Here is an 18,432-nt window from a genome sequence, read left to right as displayed (position 1 = left end):
CCTCCATGTCCTGACCTATTCCTCCTGGGACCACCTCCATGTCCTGACCCATCCTCCTGGGGACCACCTCTGTGTGCTGACCCATTCCTCCTGGGACCACCTCTGTGTGCTGACCCATTCCTCCTGGGACCACCTCCGTGTGCTGACCCATTCCTCCTGGGACCACCTCTGTGTGCTGACCCATTCCTCCTGGGGACCACCTCTGTGTCCTGACCCGTCCTCCTGGGGAACACCTCCGTGTGCTGACCCATTCCTCCTGGGACCACCTCCGTGTGCTGACCCATTCCTCCTGGGACCACCTCCGTGTGCTGACCCATTCCTCCTGGGACCACCTCTGTGTGCTGACCCATTCCTCCTAGGGACCACCTCCGTGTCCTGACCCATCCTCCTGGGACCACCTCCGGGTGCTGACTATGTAGCACTGCCCCTTAGGTGGTCAACTTCTTTTTCTGCTGGAACTTTAACTATATTTGTGTTAAACAGTTTTTCTTTCCACTTCTGTAATATGCTCTTTCCTGACATTTACATCTTTCTCTGTGTGCTTTAATGTTGATTTTTTTATTCCTCTTTCCTTGAATTTACTCATCCCATCTTCTGTTGTATACAACCCATAGTTGAACATACCCAGTGTGTTTTTTAAGTAGAGAACCTTGATTAGGACTCTTGGCTATGTCAAGGGAAAAAAGAAGGTATTAAGAACCCTTCTCAGAAGATTCACAATGCACATTTCTAGATGAAATTCTTTTTTTTTTTTTTTGTAGAGACAGAGTCTCACTTTATGGCCCTTGGTAGAGTGCCATGGCATCACACAGCTCACAGCAACCTCCAACTCCTGGGCTTAAGCGATTCTCTTGCCTCAGCCTCCCAAGTAGCTGGGACTACAGGCGCCCGCCACAACGCCCGGCTATTTTTTGGTTGCAGTTCAGCCGGGGCCAGGTTTGAACCCGCCACCCTCAGTATATGGGGCCGGCACCTTACCGACTGAGCCACAGGCACCGCCCTCTAGATGAAATTCTTAAAAGACATATTGTTTATCTTAAACTTTTTGTTTTTGTTTTTGTTTTTTAATTTTAGGTACCAGTGTCTGAAATGTAAAGACATATTGTTTCAAAACCTATAATTTTTATTTTATTTATTTTTCTTAGAGATAGGGTCTTGTCTTGTCACTCAGGTAGAGTAAAGTGGTCTGACTGTAGCTCACAGGAGCCTCAAACTCCTGGGCTCTCACAAGTCCCCCCATCTCAGCCTCCCATGTAGCTGGGAATACAGGCATGAGCCACCATGCCCTGATAATTCTTTTTTTTTTTTGAGATGGGCTCTCACTATGTTGCCCAGCCTGGTCTCAAACTCTGATCTAGACACCTATTTAATGTTGCTTAATCCATACTAAACATACTATATTTTAAACAAAATCTAATCATCCCTTGGTCATCTCCACTTAAGAAATGTTACCTAAGAATGTCGTTTCTGTAAATAGCTCAGTACCTACTCTCTGAAAACCCATTTGGGAATAGTACAGCTATGTTCTTTTTTTATGCAATGCGTTTTAAATTTTTAGATATCGATTTTTAGTTTAATTAACATTTACTTGATTTTTTTAGATTCTAATTTTCTGAGGAAATGTCTTCTCAGCTGTTTTGTTCAAATTTTCCCGGTTTTTAAAACATATTTATAGGGCAGCGCCTGTGGCTCAGCGGGTAGGGCGCCGGCCCCATATGCCGAGGGTGGTGGGTTCAAACCCGGCCCCGGCCAAACTGCAACAAAAAAATAGCCGGGCGTTGTGGCGGGCGCCTGTAGTCCCAGCTGCTCGGGAGGCTGAGGCAAGAGAATCGCCTAAGCCCAGGAGTTGGAGGTTGCTGTGAGCTGTGTGAGGCCACGGCACTCTACCAAGGGCAATAAAGTGAGACTCTGTCTCTACAAAAAATAAAAAAATAAAAAAAAAAACATATTTATAGTAATCTCTGTACTACAAACCTGCCTACTCCAACCCAGATTACCAGTGGATCAGTGTAATGTTGAGCTTTATTTTTTGATAGTGGATGTATTTATCGGCTTCTGTTTATGTCCCTTGGATTACGTGTTTTTTGTATTCCATACATTTTTTTTTTTTTTTTTTGTAGAGACAGAGTCTCACTTTATGGCCCTCGGTACAGTGCCGTGGCCTCACACAGCTCACAGCAACCTCCAACTCTTGGGCTTAAGCGATTCTCTTGCCTCAGCCTCCCGACTAGCTGGGACTACAGGCGCCCGCCACAACGCCCGGCTATTTTTTGGTTGCAGTTTGGCCGGGGCCGGGTTTGAACCCGCCACCCTCGGTATATGGGGCCGGTGCCCTACCGACTGAGCCACAGGCGCCGCCCCACCATACATTTTTTTTTTAGAGACAGAGTCTCACTTTGTCACCCTCAGTAGAGTGCCGTGGTGTCACACAGCTCACAGCAACTTCCAACTCCTGGGCTTAGGCAATTCTCTTGCCTCAGCCTCCCGAGTAGCTGGGACTACAGGCGCCCGCCACAACACTCGGCTATTTTTTTGGTTGCAGTTTGGCCGGGGCCAGATTTGAACCCGCCACCCTCGGTATATGGGGCGGGCACCCTACTCACTGAGCCACAGGCGCCACCCCTCCATACATTTTTTAATTAAAAACTATAGAAGCTAAACATTATTTATTATTTATTAACTAGAATTGTAATTTCCTCCGAGATAGGATTTTGTCCTCCTGTCAGGGGTGCTGTAGGAGAGAGTGATAATTTCAACCTGGTTTGTTTGTTGGAGCGATCAGCTGGATTGAGTTTGCTCAGGTTTGTATTTTGGATTTTTTTAAGAGCCAGTCCACTTTTTGTTTGTCCCCAGTTGGGGAGGACCCTCTCAAGCCTTCCCCTGGTAGCCTGGGAGCTGTATCTCCTCGGCCTTGAGAACGTGGGGCTGATTGTGGTTTTCCCTTCAGAGGCTTCGAACTTGGCTAATTGGGTCCAAGTAGAGCCTCATGGGTGTCCACTCATGCTAGGGGGCTGCCGGCCTCACGGAAGCGTGTCCGGCGGCAGCCTGGCTCTGCGCTCAGTGGCCCCAAACTTGGGAGACTCAGCAGAAGTCCCCGGGATGCCCCTGGCAGGAGCCCTGTGCCAGGCCACGGCCAAGCTCAGCCCTGCCCAGATCCGACCCCCGAGAGCAGATGGGCCTGACTCTGCTTAAAACTGGAGTGTCCCTAGCCTTTGTCACTTCTGTGGCTCTCCAAGGCCACCTGTATATGTGTGGTCCACGTTTCTTACACTTGCCATAGTGTTTTCACCTCCCATGATGTGTCTCAGGAAAGCAGGTGTCTTATTACTAGTTCTCAGTTCACCCACACCTGAAATAGACTGTCCTTATTGTCTCCCAGGGTCTTTGTCCCTTTGTTTCTCATGTTTTTTCCCCTTTATTAAATCATAACTGTGTACATTAATGCATTTATGGGGTACGATGTGCTGATTTGATATACAATGTGGAATGCTTACATCAAACTGATTAACCTCAACCGTTTCCTTGCTTACTTAATTGCTGTGGTAAGACATTTATACTCTGTTCTTTTTTGTTGTTGTTGAGACAGAGTCTCACTATGTCGCCCTCGGTAGAGTGCTGTGCCGTCACAGCTCACAGCAACCTCCAACTCTTCGGCTCAAGTGATTCTCTTGCCTCAGCCTCCCAAGTAGGTGGGACAACAGGCACCTGCCACAATGCCCGGCTATTTTTTGGTTGCAGTTTAGCAGGCCCAGTGTCGAACCCTCCAGCCTCAGTGTATGTGGCAGGTGCCCTACTCACTGAGCTGCAAGGGCCGAGCCTATACTCTATTCTTAATAGTTTTGAAACCCCACCCTGTGTAGGCAGAGAGGCAGAGGTGGTTCTTATCCCTCCTTCCCCACTTTGCGCTGGGCCTCCCTAGTGCCTGGGGCTCATTCCCGCAGGGCCTTGCCCCAGGCTCTCCTCACTTCTTCCCTGTTTTTCCATCAGTTTTCCATCTGTCCTGCACCATCACACGCGACTGAGTTACTGCAGCTCTGTGCATCCCTGCGTCCCTGGGCCTCTGTGTCCTCTTTAAGAATCCCTGGACTGTGCCACTTATGATTTTCATTTCATTTTAGAATCAATTTGTCAACTTTTTTTTAAAAAAAAAGCACCTGTTGGGATTTGGGGAAGAACTTACATTTTTATGATATCGAGCTTTGCAAATCTCTAAGCGTGGTATATCCTTACATTTATTTAAGCCTTCTTTAATTTCTCCCAAACATGCTTTGTGAAGTTTTCAATGTAGACTCTTAAACAGTTTATTAGATTTATTCCTAGATCTTTTATTTGTATGCTACTGTAAATATCACAGTTTGAAATATTTTCTTTTCTCCCTGGCTTATTGTACCCTCAATGAATCCCCAACAATAAAAAAAAAAAAAAAAGAAAAGAAATATTTTCTTTTCTAAGTGTTTGTTACTGATGTAAAGAAATACAACTATTAAAGAGTAATCATGTATCTAGAACCTTTACCAAATGTATTTCTTCTGTTAATAATTTTTTGCAACTTCATCTGTTATTTTCCATATATACAATCATAGCATCTTATCATACATCCAATTAGAGTTTTCTTTCTTCCTTTCTAGTCTATATACATTTTATTTGTTTTTCTTGATTTACTCCACTTTCGAAGACCACAGTTACAGTGTAAAACAGAGGCCGCGATGGCAGGCTTTCCTTTTATAATCTTTAACACAAAGACAAATCAAGATTGCACAATGTTGTGTGATCTTTGTTCTAGGAATTTGTAGATACACTTTATTAATTTGAGAAACGTCCTTATTATGCATAATATGTTAATATTGACATTTTTGCAATAATTCCATAAATATGAAAGATGCTGCATTTTTCTTTCTTTCTTTTTTTTTTTTTTAGAGACAGAGTCTCACGTTGTCTCCCTCGGTAGAGTTCTGTGACGTCATAGCTCTCAGCAACCTCCAGCTCTTGGGCGTAGGCAATTCTCTTGCATCAGCCTCCCTAGTAGCTGGGACTACAGGCGCCCACCACACGCCCAGCTATTTTTTGTTGCAGTTTGGCTGGGGCCGGGTTTGAACCCGCCACCCTCAGTATATGGGGCCGGCGCCCTACTCACTGAGCCTCAGGCACCGCCCAAGATGCTACATTTTTCAAAAGCACAGACTCCAAATCTCTAAGCATGCTGTCACACAGTGCCCGTGGGAAACAGATGTGGGGGCAGTTTCATTCAAAACCCATAGAATTTTATGCCTGGAATAAGTGGCTAACGATAGCAGAGCTTGGTCCCCACTGTCACTTCCACCTGGATGCTGCCAGCTGTCCCTTCCCGGTCTTCAACCCCAGCTCACCACTCTGATTTGAACAAGGAGAACCTGAAAGGCGCCCACTTCTGCATTTACCAGACGTAAGCATCTGCTCCTGACTGTAGGCATTTTCATCCCTTTATACTCCAGTGAAAATGTCTCCTCAGCTTTTTTGGTTCTACCCTGAGGTCCTCCAGGGAGTGCAGGAGGGAGGGCAAGGCTCCAGCCCTTGGAGATGCTGACCCAGCTACCTGCGTTCAAAGCAGTGCCTCTTCCCAGACACCCCACTGCTTAAATCACTAATGCTTATCTTTTGTAAATTTTCAAATAGAAGCACAATGATAAAATATCATTTCTGAGACTTGGTCTCAACGAGGAAAACGCTCACCTCAGTCCATTTCAGTCATCAATATGCAGGGAAAGTGTATAAAAATGAGAATAATCCTAGCGTTATACTGATGTTTCTTTACTTGTCAATTGTTTGTGAACTCTTTACGTTTCATGAGCATGCATTCTGGAAGAAATGACCCCAGTTTTATTCAATTGTTATTAAATATTATTGAACAATGTTTCTGCATCTTTTAATTTGGTTAAGTGATTTTTCTCCTTTAATAAGTTAATTTAGCAAATTACATTATTGGATTTTTGTCTAATGTTAAAACAACCTAGCATGCCCGGACAAATGTGAAATGTTCACTTTGTATTTATATTTTTAAAATCCCTGCTATTGGCTGGGCACGGTGGCTCACACCTGTAATCCCAGCACTCTGGGAGGCTGAGGTGGATGGATTGCCTGAGCTCACAGGTTCGAGACCAGCCTGAGCCAGAGGGAGACCCTGTCTCTAAAAATAGCCAGGCACTGTGGTTGGCGCCTGTAGTCCCAGCTACTGGGGAGGCTGCGGCAAGAGAATCGCTTAAACCAAAGAGTTGCAGGTTGCTGTGAACTATGATGACACAGCACTCTACATAGGGTGACAAAGTAAAACTCTGTCTCAAAAAAAAAAAATCCCAATCTGGAAAATAAAACATTAAAGAACCAGCAATTTTCAAATAAAGCCTGTTATAACCCATGATCCTTCACCAACTCCTTCAGTTCCAAGTAGTTAATTCTTAAATCCAAGTACTAACAAGGCTCAACCCTGTTTAGCTCCTGAGATCAGATGAGATGGGATGCCTTCGGGGTGGCATGCCCATAGACCCGTGGTAGTTAATTCTTATTCTGCTTGGTCTTGGTTATCTTTTTCATAAACCCATGGACTCCTCATTTTCTGCATCAGTGTTCTGGAAATTCTAACCGGGTCTAATGATATGATCTTAAAGTTGTCAGAAACTTGCACATTTCAGATTAACTTCCCATTCATCTCCTGGTTGGTGACATACTTCAGGATGATTGTGCCACAGAAGCTTTCAGGAAACTACCAGAGTACAACAATCAACTGTTTTGTGGATGACAAGACTCCAAGTGGCCATAGTAAAAATCTAATGAGGGTTCGTTATAATAATGATGCAAATGACAAGGAAATTTGGTTGTTTCTATGGCATAACTGAATAACACAATAACTGAAATTATGACTGATATAACAGGAAATATGAGATTTCCAGAAATTTTGTATGATTTCTGTAATTGTCATATCAATAATATATCCATAGAAAAAACTTAAAGAATAATAATAAAATAAACTTTATTATCTGAAAAAAAAAATCCCTGCTATTGTTGTGATTTTTTTTTTTTTTTTTCAGATGCAAAGGAGAGTGCTAGGCTGGTCACGGTCCTCTCTGCCTGGTCAGGTGCCCGTGCCAGGACTCGCCCGTTGTTTGGAAGAGCTTTCGCCTTCACACTTTATATTTGGGGCAGCAGCTGCTGAGGCCATGTGACCCCAGAGTTTTCTTTGCAGGATGGTTTAATTTTAGTTTCAGTTCTTTGGACAGTTATTGCTTTATTTGTCATCCTATGTTCCAATCTCCCCCATCTTGCACTGAATGCTTAACTCACTAATGTTTATCCTTTGGAAATTTTCAAATAGAAGCATACCCACTGTTCACTTGATTACTCTTCAGCATAAAGACTGTGGAAAATTTGTCCTACCTTTAGTACAATTTCTTTTTATTCTGTACATTGCCTTTTTTAAACCCCCAAATACATTAAATAAATACAGTGTGGCCGTACAGCTCAGGTGCAGTTTTTAGATTGCTCACCGCTCTAAAATGCACAAGGCCTATGTAAGAAATGATATTTTATCATTATGGTTTAAGAAAAAGTTACTTTTTTTTTTACTAATCATAGTTTCCCATCAGAGAATGTTATATGACACAGTTTGAATTATGTGCCCTATTTTGATGGACCTACGATGCTTTGTTTGGTGCATAGACACCATATAAAAGGGGGACAGAGACAGAATTTCCTGCAATTCTTCATTCATTGTGTATGTATTTAAAACTGCTCTCCCGGTTAGTGTCTGTTTTTCCCTGCAGGCGTTTTTCTGTCCCATAATTTTAAATGTCTGAGTACAAGACAACTGTGACACATCGGCTGATTGACAAATAGCTTAAGAAAATAGTGCAGAAGAAAGAAAGGGAAAGGGACCCTCCACGACTTGACGTCTTATGCTCAAATTATTCATTTCCAATTGTTTTCACCGTTAGATCAAATTATATTTGTATCTATTTTTGATATCTTGTGTTGAAACACAGCACATGATAATTTTCCTATTGAAGTTAATGGAAATGTTATTTTGTGTACTTGTTTTTACTTAGTACCGGGCTTTAAGGGGAAAAGTAGAATTGTTTCGGGGTCAGGTGTAATTGCATTTAAGGCATATATTCTTCCTTTCCCTTTCCTTTGGCGAAGTCTCACACTATGTTGCCCAGACTGGACTTGAATTCCTTCCTGGACCCAAGGGACCCTCCTGCCTCAGCCTCGGGAGCAGCTGGGACTGCAGGTGTGAGAACCACAGCCAGCTTCTCTCAATCCTTAAAGTCATTTTCACATGCAGTGTTTTCTTCATATTTGATTGAATTGCTTTCAGTTGCTACTTCCACAGGTAAAAACAGTCAGATACAAGCAGTCTCCTACGTTCAGGTGAGTTCAGTTAAAACCACTCTCCACACTCCCTGTGGTTTCAGCCATGGTACGTTCACAAGGACATTGTTTAATATCCGAACTCATGTAAATTTTCTAGTTATATCTTTTTTCATGGCATTGTGGCATTATTGCATTGTGGGAGGAGAATATTTGCCGTAGGATTTCAATCCTTTTTTTGTTTTGAGACAGAGTCTCACTTTGTTGCCCTGGCTAGAGTTTTGTGGCGTCACAGCTCACAGCAACCTCAGACTCCTAGGTTTGAGCAATCCTCTTGCCTCAGCCTCCCCAGTAAGTCCCAGTAGCTGGGACTGCAGGCACCCACGACAATGTCCAGCTAGTTTTTCTCTATTTTTATTGGAAACGAGGTCTCGCTCTTGTTCAGGCTGGTCTCAAACTCCTAAGCTCATGTGATCACCCACCCAGCCTTCCAGAGTGCTGGGATTTCAGGTGGGAGCCAACACACCCAGCCTTTTGAAATCTTTTGAAATGTCTCAACATTTACTTACACTGAAACATGTGTCATATGTCCTTTACAAAATACTTCTCGCGTTGGTGTCAGGTTCTCTGTGAGACTGGTAGGTAGTTTCTTAGTTGTGGTATTCTCATCCACCCACTGGCATGGCTGGGACACACGTGGCCTGGCTGCTGGGGGAACCCAGCACCCCGGGAATCCACGGCGACTCCTGGGCTTTCCCGGCCCTTCCTGACTCTTCCCTGTTCTGTCCCCTACAGGTGGTTTTCCTGATAAACCCCTCACACTTGACCCCGTCCTGGTGTGTTTCCTAGAAGGCCCAAAGAGGCTTGCACACTGCTGAGGGTGGTCAGAGACAGCAGGTGCTGGGACAGAGGTATGGCACTGGCTCAGCTACCACAAGGGAGACCACCATCCTGGCTGCTGCCTGGGTGTGGACAGTCCCTGGAACAAAATAGAGGCTCCAATGTTAAAATTTATCTGCCAATAAGCTGGGGGAAAGGTCCAGGTGATAGAGAGCCCTGTGGTAGTGCAATGAGGTAGGCATTTGGAAAATGGTGGGGGACAGTGCCAACAGAGACAGAGGAGCTGGCTGGTTACTGCTGGGCTGTCCTGACGCCCATCCAGAGATAACGACACACCAAGAAATGTTGACTGGGCAGTAAGGCCGGACACATGCCAGAGGCTTGGGGGTCACTCACAGACACACCTCCCTCCTCCAGGGGAGGCAGACCCAGCTGACCCGCACACCAGGGACCTGAGTGCAATGGTCAGAGCCCAGCCAAGGACGACCTGGTGTGTAGGGTCAGGCCTGTGGTGGAAAAAACCCGCGACCCTGAAAACAGGTGCAGAAGTGTGTGGCTGCTCGCTTCCAAGTCACACAGCCCTGACACCCTGAGCTCACAGAGGGCCTCGCCAGGTGGGAACTGGCAGCTCTCTGTGTCAGCTTAGGCTGCTAAAGCCTTTCTGGCAGGTGCCCTGTGGGAGCTGCCCCTTATCTCTCCACCGGACTTCTAAGTAACCAGGGCTAAATGTCATCATCATCTGACTGGTGACACCTAGGTCTGATAAGTGGGAACAACACTATTGATACCAGACAGTTGGTGCCCTAGCCAGCCCAGCAGAGCTGAGGGGCGGACCTGCTGTCTCTGCCCTGGTAGTGATGGTGCGGAGGCAGCCGGCAGAGGAACCAGCAGGCTGGAGGGTGGGCAGGGGGTCCTGCAGGAGGCTCCAATGGCCAGAGGGGCCAGCACCTTAGTGTCTCCCTCCCCTTGCACTTGCAGCTGAACAGGGAACCCCCATTTCCCAGGCCTGGTCAATTTCATGTAGGTTTTCTAGGCCTGGGAACCAAAGGGATTGTACCCATTCGTTTATTACCAAGTCCCTGGCAAATGTAACTACAGAGTCCTGGCTAAATGTAACTACTTGGACCCATGCAAATACACACACACCTAGAGAGCTTTTTCCCCCCCACAACTTGGGTTTTCCTCTCTGCCAGGAGCTTTGGTGTTTTTGTATTCTTTTCTTTTCTGTAAAATAAATCCTGTCTTACCACTGATCTGTGGTCCACGGACTCATTGTTCGAATCACCGAGAGCAGGAACCTACTGAAGATGAAATTCCAGTGTCACTCTGTGCTGCAAGCCCGTGGGGTCTGGCCAGTGTGCACATCTATTTAAAAAAATAACAACAAGGCGCAGCTCACATGCAGTAAAATTCACAGCTCCGTAAGTTTTTGACAACGGTATAGCTGTATCATCTCCACCAAAATCAATATATACAGCAAAATCCCTCCACCGTAACCAGCCCCTGGTGGCACCATGTTGTGGTCATGCCCCGTCCCACCCAAGGCCTCCCACTGCTGGCGACCTGCTGTCTATAGCAGCACTCTTTTCTGAACGCCGTGTAAATGGGTCTCACAACATGCAACCTTCAAGCCTGGCCTCTTTGGCTTGGGATGATGCAGTTGAGACTCACTGACGTCCTGTGTCCAGGGTCTGCTCCTTCCCAGTGCTAAGTGGTGCCCGCAAGTACAACAGTGTACCAGTTTCTAAGCTGAGGGCAGTTTGGACTCTCCTCAGCTTTTGCAATTACAAATAAATACTCATATGCAGGTTTTTGTATAAATGTGATTTTTATTTCACTTGAATAAATGTCTAACAGGACTGATGCATTGTGTGATGAGTTTGTGTTTAATTTTGTAAGAAAGCCCCACACTCACTTTCCAGGGGCCTAAACCTGTGGAACAATGTCACCCCGGTGAGGACCATCAGCATAACGTGAAGTCCTTACCAAGCTATGACACTTTCCACAGATTTATAAGTTTTAAAATCCAATAGCATAAGTCCTCGTTTGAAGTTGTTTTGACTGTTCTTTTTCATCTCCTTGTATGTTCTAGAGTGATTTAGAAGCATTCTTTTCTTCTCAGTTTTCTAGGAGTGTCGGTGTAGCATTGGCATTATTTTTCCTTTGCATGTCAGTAGAATTCACCCATGAAGCCATCTGGGCCTGGAGCTTTTTTTCTGGGGAGCTGTGTGTGTGTGTGTGTGTGTGTGTGTAAGTTAAATTTAACTTCTTTAATAAGTACAGAGCTATCTGAATTATCTTCTTCTTGCGTGAGCTCTGGAAACTTCATGTCTTTCGTGAATTTTGTCCATTTCATGCAAGTTGTCAAATGTAATGAACGTGAAAATGTCCCTGTCATCCTTTTCAATTCTTCTAACATCTGTGGAATCTGCGGTGATGATGCCTTGTCATTCCTGATGTTGATAACTGTGTCTTTTTGCTTTTTTCCCCTTGATCAGTCTGGCTAACACTTTATCAACGTCACTAAAATCTCAAAGAATGATATTTTGGCTTCATTGATTTTCCCAACCATTTTCTGTTTTCTATAGCATTGATTTTTACTCTGATCCTTTAAATTTACCTTTGTTCTATTTTCTTTTGATTCACTTTGATCCTCTCTCTTTAGACATTTAAGGCAGAAACTGAAATCACTTACATGAAAATGTAACGATTTTCATTTCCTAATATGGGCACTTAGTGTTACAAATTTGTGAAAACACAAATTCAGATCTTATATCTTTCATTTTCTTGTATTTTGAAGTAATTTCTGATTTCTCTTTTGACTGATTGTTTGGCCTGTGCATTATTTGGCAGCGCACTGTATGGCTGAATATTTTAAGAAATTTTTTCCTGTTTTGCCCCCCTCACCCTCTCACACTGGCCAGCCCATCCAGTGCCCTGCGGGTACAGAGAGTGGACATTCCAGCACTGATCATCCTGCCACTAAGTGTGATGTGGCCACGTGGTTTCTGTAGATTCCTTTATTTGGGTTACAGAAGTTTCTTTCCAATATGAACTTGTGAATAGACGCTGAGTTTTGTCAAGTTCTCCCCCTGCATTTATTGATATCATCTGATGGTTTCTCCTCTTTAGTCTGTTACATGGGGGATTCTATTAGTTTTCAAATGTTTAACGAATCTTACATTCCTGAGACAGCATTCTCTCAGCTGTGGTGTTCTATTTGCAGATCTAACAGCTGGTTTGAGACCTGTACTTTGTGGAGAGTTTTTGTGTCTTTATCCACAGTGGACCCTGGCCTGTCATCATCTTCCGGAGACGTCCTTCTCTGTTTGATGTCAGGGTAATGCTCCTCCCTGCCGCTGCAAAAACAGGGCTGGGAAATGTCCCTTCCTCTTCTACTTTGGGAAAAGATTATGTAAAATTTATAATAGTTCTTTCTTAAAAGATTCTAGTAATTCCCCAGGGAAATCCTGTAGACTTGGAGGTTTTTTGTTTTTTGCTTTTGTGAACTCTTTTTTGCTGTGACTTCAATTTCTTTGTTAGACGTAAGACTAGTCAGGTTATCTGTCCACTTCTTCCTGAGAGTTTGGCTCACTAGCCCGCTTCACGGCGGCCGTCAGACTTGCGTGCAGGCGGAGATGCCGACAGTGCTTCTACTGCCCTATGAACGTCTGAAGCGACTTCTCTCTCAGCCCCAGCACCACCCTTTTCCTCGGCCTTGCAATAGGCTTACTTTCCATTTTTACCGATCTTTTCAAAGACCTAGGTTTTGGTTTTATCGTGTCCATTGCTTCGTTATTTTCTGTCACACACATTTCTGATTTTATATACATACATACATGCATTTATATAATTTTTCCTGCTTGCTTTCAGATCATATGTTCCTTGAAGATCATACAGAATTCCCCACTGAAACCATCCAGGCCTGGACTTTTCTTCTGGGGAGGCTTTTAACTATCAATGTTGTTTCTTTAACAAAATGAGACTGTTCAGGCCATCTGTTCCTTCTTGAGTCTGGTTTATGTCTTTTGAGGACTCAGTCTTGGTTTCCAGCTTTGTGTGTGGACAGAGGCACTTGCAGAATCACCACCTCATCCTCTGAATGTTGGCAGGTCTGGCATGACGTCCCTCCTTCCTTCCTGACATTGGGAGTCTGTGTCCTCTTGACTCTTTATCTGGCCACTCTTGCTAGAATTTTAGCAAACATTTTGATATTTCCAAAGACTCATCTTGGCTAGAGTCTCTGCATGTATGTTCTTAGCGGGTTTTCTAGGGATTTTGTCATGCTCACTTCTCACTTTTTCACTGAGAATCGATATTTTAGCATGATAGGTAGGAAATGGAAACTACCACAATGCAGCCCCTTCACTCCACTCCCAACGATGCAGTTGTTTTACAAATAATAAGCACATACCAAAAGCCCCCCTTGGAGTGTTAGACAGCACCACCTCTGAGTCGGCCCCCCTCAATTAAATTACAGGGACTGTAACAAATCGGTCAACACACAGAGGTGGCCACGTAAGGAACAAGCCCTGTGTACTGGTGCACACCTGTGCTACACGTCCCATCTGTGGTAATTAAGTCAACTTGGAGAGGGGGCAGCACAGGGGGTGGTCGACTATGGGGGTTCTACAACGTCAACACATTTTAAAGATAATAGCCAATCACATGTCTTTTTTTTTTTTTTTTTCTTTTGTAGAGACAGAGTCTCACTTTATGGCCCTCGGTAGAGTGCCGTGGCCTCACACAGCTCACAGCAACCTCCAACTCCTGGGCTTAAGCGATTCTCTTGCCTCAGCCTCCCGAGTAGCTGGGACTACAGGCGGCCGCCACAACGCCCGGCTATTTTTTGGTTGCAGTTTGGCCGGGGCCGGGTTTGAACCCGCCACCCTCGGTATATGGGGCCGGCGCCCTACCGACTGAGCCACAGGCGCCGCCCACCGATCACATGTCTTTATCCATAGGTTTACTTAAGACTCTGAGGAAAGAAAGCTTCTTCTCAGATAATAGGCTCTGTGGTCCTGAGACAGTTGGTGAACGCTGATATTTAAAATTTTTAACTTGCATTTTATCTCGTGATGTCAACACCCAAGTGTTTCCAGGTTCTCTATGTGAGCATCTGCCTAGGCCCAGGCAGGAATCTCGAAGGCTAAGGCTGAGGGCCACACACTTTCTTGGAGGTTTTGTTGCACCCTTCCAGGCTGCCATGGGTCCTGTCAATTTAGGACCACTTTAAGTGACTTTCTCAGCTGTGCTTTTCTGGACCACAAAAGTCGTGTGACTTTGAGCCCACAAACTACAGAAAGGTAGGCCTGACGTTGTCCTTTCCTGGGGGAGGGTGTTTTGTCCCCCTCTCAGATTCGGAAAGCGTGTGCCCTCGCCATCTCCTTCCATGGTGGGTGGACCATCTCCCGCCCACCCTCTATGTGAGGGGTGGTCCCTCGTAGGGGCCTCAGGCCCGTGCAGCTCCAGCCACCCACTTTGTAGGCCCAAGACATGTGCTCTGTACTCACCCTCCTCTGAGCTCCTAAAGCCAGAGCCCCAGAGTGTGTGGGCAGTGAGGCGAGTTCACAGGCAGTGCCGAGCAGCAAAGGCAGCTACTGAGCTTCAGTGAACGTGGCCCGAACTACAAGCAAGAGGTTCTGGCCGCGAAGGGCTCCTTGGAGTGACTGCGTCCGTGTGACCTTCAGTGACAGGCACAAGCACGGAGATTTGATCAGAGAATTCAAGATAGCGGTTCCTCTTGCGGGGTGGCTAGAAATGGGTGCTGCTGGGGACCAGAGTGTTCTGTTTCTTGATGTGAGGGCTGGGTCTAGGAGGGTGCTCAGGGTGTGAGAGCGTACTGAGTTTGCATGCATCCTTTGTCCCCTTTTCTATAGTTTTATTCCAATATGATGTGGCAACAGCCACAAGAGGAACAGCCTTTGGGATCCTGGGTGATCCTGGGTGACCCACAGCAGGCTCCCCATCGCCTTCCAGCTCCCATTTCATTTGCTCCATAACAATCGTTCTTATTTCTGTGGGCTCAGCTAAGCATTTAGGAGAATGTTTCTTGTTTCACCTTAATAACTGCATTTTTTCAGAATGTGTATCTTCTTGTGTTTCTAGAACTAAAGGTGTACAGAAAAGAAATTCAACTTTAGAAATGCACCACATAGGGCAGCGCCTGTGGCTCAAGGAGTAAGGTGCCAGTCCCATATGCCGGAGGTGGTGGGTTCAAACCCAGCCCCGGCCAAAAAACCACAAAAAAAAAAAAGAAAGAAAAGAAATGCACCACATGGTGTCTGGTGAGGCTGGCGGGAGCTCTGTCCCTCACAGGCCAGCTTCAGGGCCGGGAAGCCAGCAACCTGGGATGCAGGAGGAGGCTGGAATCTCGGGGACTAGGACTCCACTGTCTGCTCCCACACCCCCGCCTGTGCAGCCCTGCGCCTTTGATGTGCAGGCCACTTGCCTCTGGGGTGGGTGCTCTGCAGCTTAATAGCACCTGTGATCTCCAGGCAGGGCCGGCAACCTGCCACTCCATCCAGAATGTGTGTGGGCTTGCTTGGGTTCTGTGCCCATTGGAGCCTCTGGGTGGAGGTTTCTTTCCCAGGACTGGTTATTCGAGGTCTTTGCTGAACCACGACCTCACTTGTCCTAAGATGGCACTGGAGAGGCTCCGGAGGGCCTGGAGCCTGGCTGTGAATGGGACCCTGACTATGGCCAACGCATCAGCCTAGGTCCCCAGTGCATGTGGACGTACAGATGACATTCAGCTTGAGGCAGGGGCTGCCCTGAACGTGGCAGCTTGGGGTGGCCAACATCTGGCAGGACCCAGCAGGCTGCAGATTGGGAAAGGGTGGCAGTATCTGGAGGCTGTGGAACCAGGAGGAGCTGGTGCTGCAGACAGAGCGTGGAGGTTGGTGCTGCAAAGGTCAGCCCTTTGCTCCACTGAGATGGGGATGAGCCCCTCTCCCCATCACGGAGGTGACGTGTTACCCAAGTCTGCTGATTTAAATGTCAGTCTCATCCTCACAGGAACATCCAGAACTGCGTTTGGCCAAATGTCCAGGCGCATTGACACCCGAAACTGACTGTGACAGCCAGTAATACTGCAACTCATGGGCCTGCCTGTGTGGAACGGGACCTGGACTTCAAATCCATTGTTGATGCACAAATTTATCAGGCTTTGGACTTGCCGTGCAGAGCCTGCTGAGGCTTGTGTGGGGACACTCAGCCCTGGAGGCGCACTCTGCTCAGTGACCCTTCACTCTGAAACGAGTCAGGGGGTATTTCTTCCGTTAACTGCACTGCCTCCATTCCAGGTGATAAAGCCTATGTGTCCTCTTTCCCTTTTTGCCCTGACTGCTAGGGAACTCACAGCAAAAGCAAGCTTCCTGGTTGTCATTTCCTGGGACCTGGATTCCATGATGTCATTGTCTCTTGCGCTCTTTCTTTCCCTTGATGGGTGTCTCTGTCCCACTAAGCCTGAACTCCAAGGTGTGGGCTTCTGTACCCGCCCCACCCCCCCACCCTGCTTCACCCTCGGGGCTCAGAAGCATGCCTGAGGGCAGGCACAGCAGGTGCTCAGTGGACATGACCTCAGCAGGTGCAGACCATGAGTGAGTAGACCAGGGGATAGATTTCCCTAATCAGGTAAAAGCCGGAGGGAAAGAGCCACAGTGAGACTGATGTGTATGGGAGGGTCATGTTTATTACAGACTTAGGTCCTGTCAGACCATAACTGGGACAAGTCCTCAAGGGCCCAAGGGCACCTTCCTCCTGGGAGGAGGAGAGAGGTTTAGAGCTTTGTGGAGTCGGGAGAAGATCCAAGGGAGTCTCAGCTATTCCCTGGTGCTGCTTAAGGTCTGGTCCCAGCTGTGGAGAGTGGCGGAGGGGGGCAGGGGAGACCAGAAGGAGCTGTGGACAGGGAGAGTCTGATGGAGGGCATGATGGAGGAGACGTCAGGGCTCTGGGAGCTGGGAAGGTGTTAGGTGCCAGGAGGGAGAAGGACAGTCCTTGTGGTGACTAGACAGGGAGCCACGGGGTGGACCACAAACCAGATAGGGCCATTAGCCTTCTCAGGACTCAGGGACGTGACTCCTGGGCCTATGGAGCAGCCACAACCTGATATGATGTTCTGGTCACTTCCTAGGGAGTGTGGACATGGTGGGCTCCCCCAGGACCCAAGGGAAGAGCCTCAGATCTTGCACTGGCAGCACACAGGGGGACACAGCAGCTGGACTGGAAGCAGCAAGATTTGCAGAAGCTGGACTAGGAGCAGCCACAGGATCCACAGCCCCCCTGGCCACAGCTGGAGCAGGAGCAGGCTGGCACACAGCAGCACACGGGCTTGCAGCAGCAGACAGGGACACAGCAGCTAGAGCTGCCACCCCCACAGGACCCACAGTCTCCCTGGTCACAGCTGGAGCAGGAGCAGGCTGGCACACAGCAGCACACGGGCTTGCAGCAGCAGACGGGGACACAGCAGCTAGAGCCACAGCCACCACAGGACCCACAGCCCCCATTAGAGCCCCCACAGGACCCACAGCCACCCTTAGATCCCCCACAGGACCCACAGCTTCCCTTGCAGCCCCCACAGGACCCACAGCCCCCCTTAGAGCCCCCACAGGACCCACAACTGCCCTTGCAGCCCCCACAGGACCCACAGTCCCCCTTAGAGCCCCCACAGGACCCACAGCTGCCCTTGCAGCCCCCACTGGACCCACAGCCCCCCTGGCCACAGCTGGAGCAGGAGCAGGCTGGCACACAGCAGCACACGGGCTTGCAGCAACAGACGGGGACACAGCAGCTGGAGCCGCCGCCCCCACAGCTGGAGCCACAGCCTTCGGAACAGCCACAGCAGCCCATGGTTCTGGGGTTGAGGGTGGAGCAGGTGAGAGGAGCAGGTGTGGAGGGAGGGGCAGGTGTGGAGCCTCCTGTGCCGGGGCCCTTTATACCCCGCCAGGGTCAGGGTGACGCTCAGCTCATGGCCACTTCCTGGTTCCTGTTTGCACCTTTTCCTCAGGGGAACCTTGTTTATTTGTTTGTTTGTTTAATCCTAAAATAAGCTCAGTGCTGTCACAGTTTTGCCCCTTTTCCTTACATGTTCATGATTTTCCTCACATGTTCTCTGATAAACAACACAGCCTGCTGTTTCTCGCTTAATGAAGGTGATGGGAACAGAGGACACAGCCTTGCCGCCACATTCGTCTTTGCTACCTATGGTCATCTCCCAGGAAACTGTAAAAAATGATCAGAAAGTGGGGACTG

The 18,432-nt window shown here is 47.3% G+C and overlaps 1 pseudogene; it reads left to right on the top strand.

Annotated features, from left to right (window-relative positions):
* Positions 1-15,532: 15,532 nt before the first annotated feature.
* On the top strand, positions 15,533-18,060 carry LOC128565283 (bromodomain-containing protein 4-like; annotated as a pseudogene).
* The last annotated feature ends 372 nt before the right edge of the window (positions 18,061-18,432 follow it).

Source organism: Nycticebus coucang, chromosome 14, assembly GCF_027406575.1.
Source record: "Nycticebus coucang isolate mNycCou1 chromosome 14, mNycCou1.pri, whole genome shotgun sequence".
In the NCBI taxonomy this organism is placed as follows: domain Eukaryota; kingdom Metazoa; phylum Chordata; class Mammalia; order Primates; family Lorisidae; genus Nycticebus; species Nycticebus coucang.
Note: the sequence above shows the minus strand (reverse complement) of the source record. Positions and strands in the feature narration are given on the sequence as shown.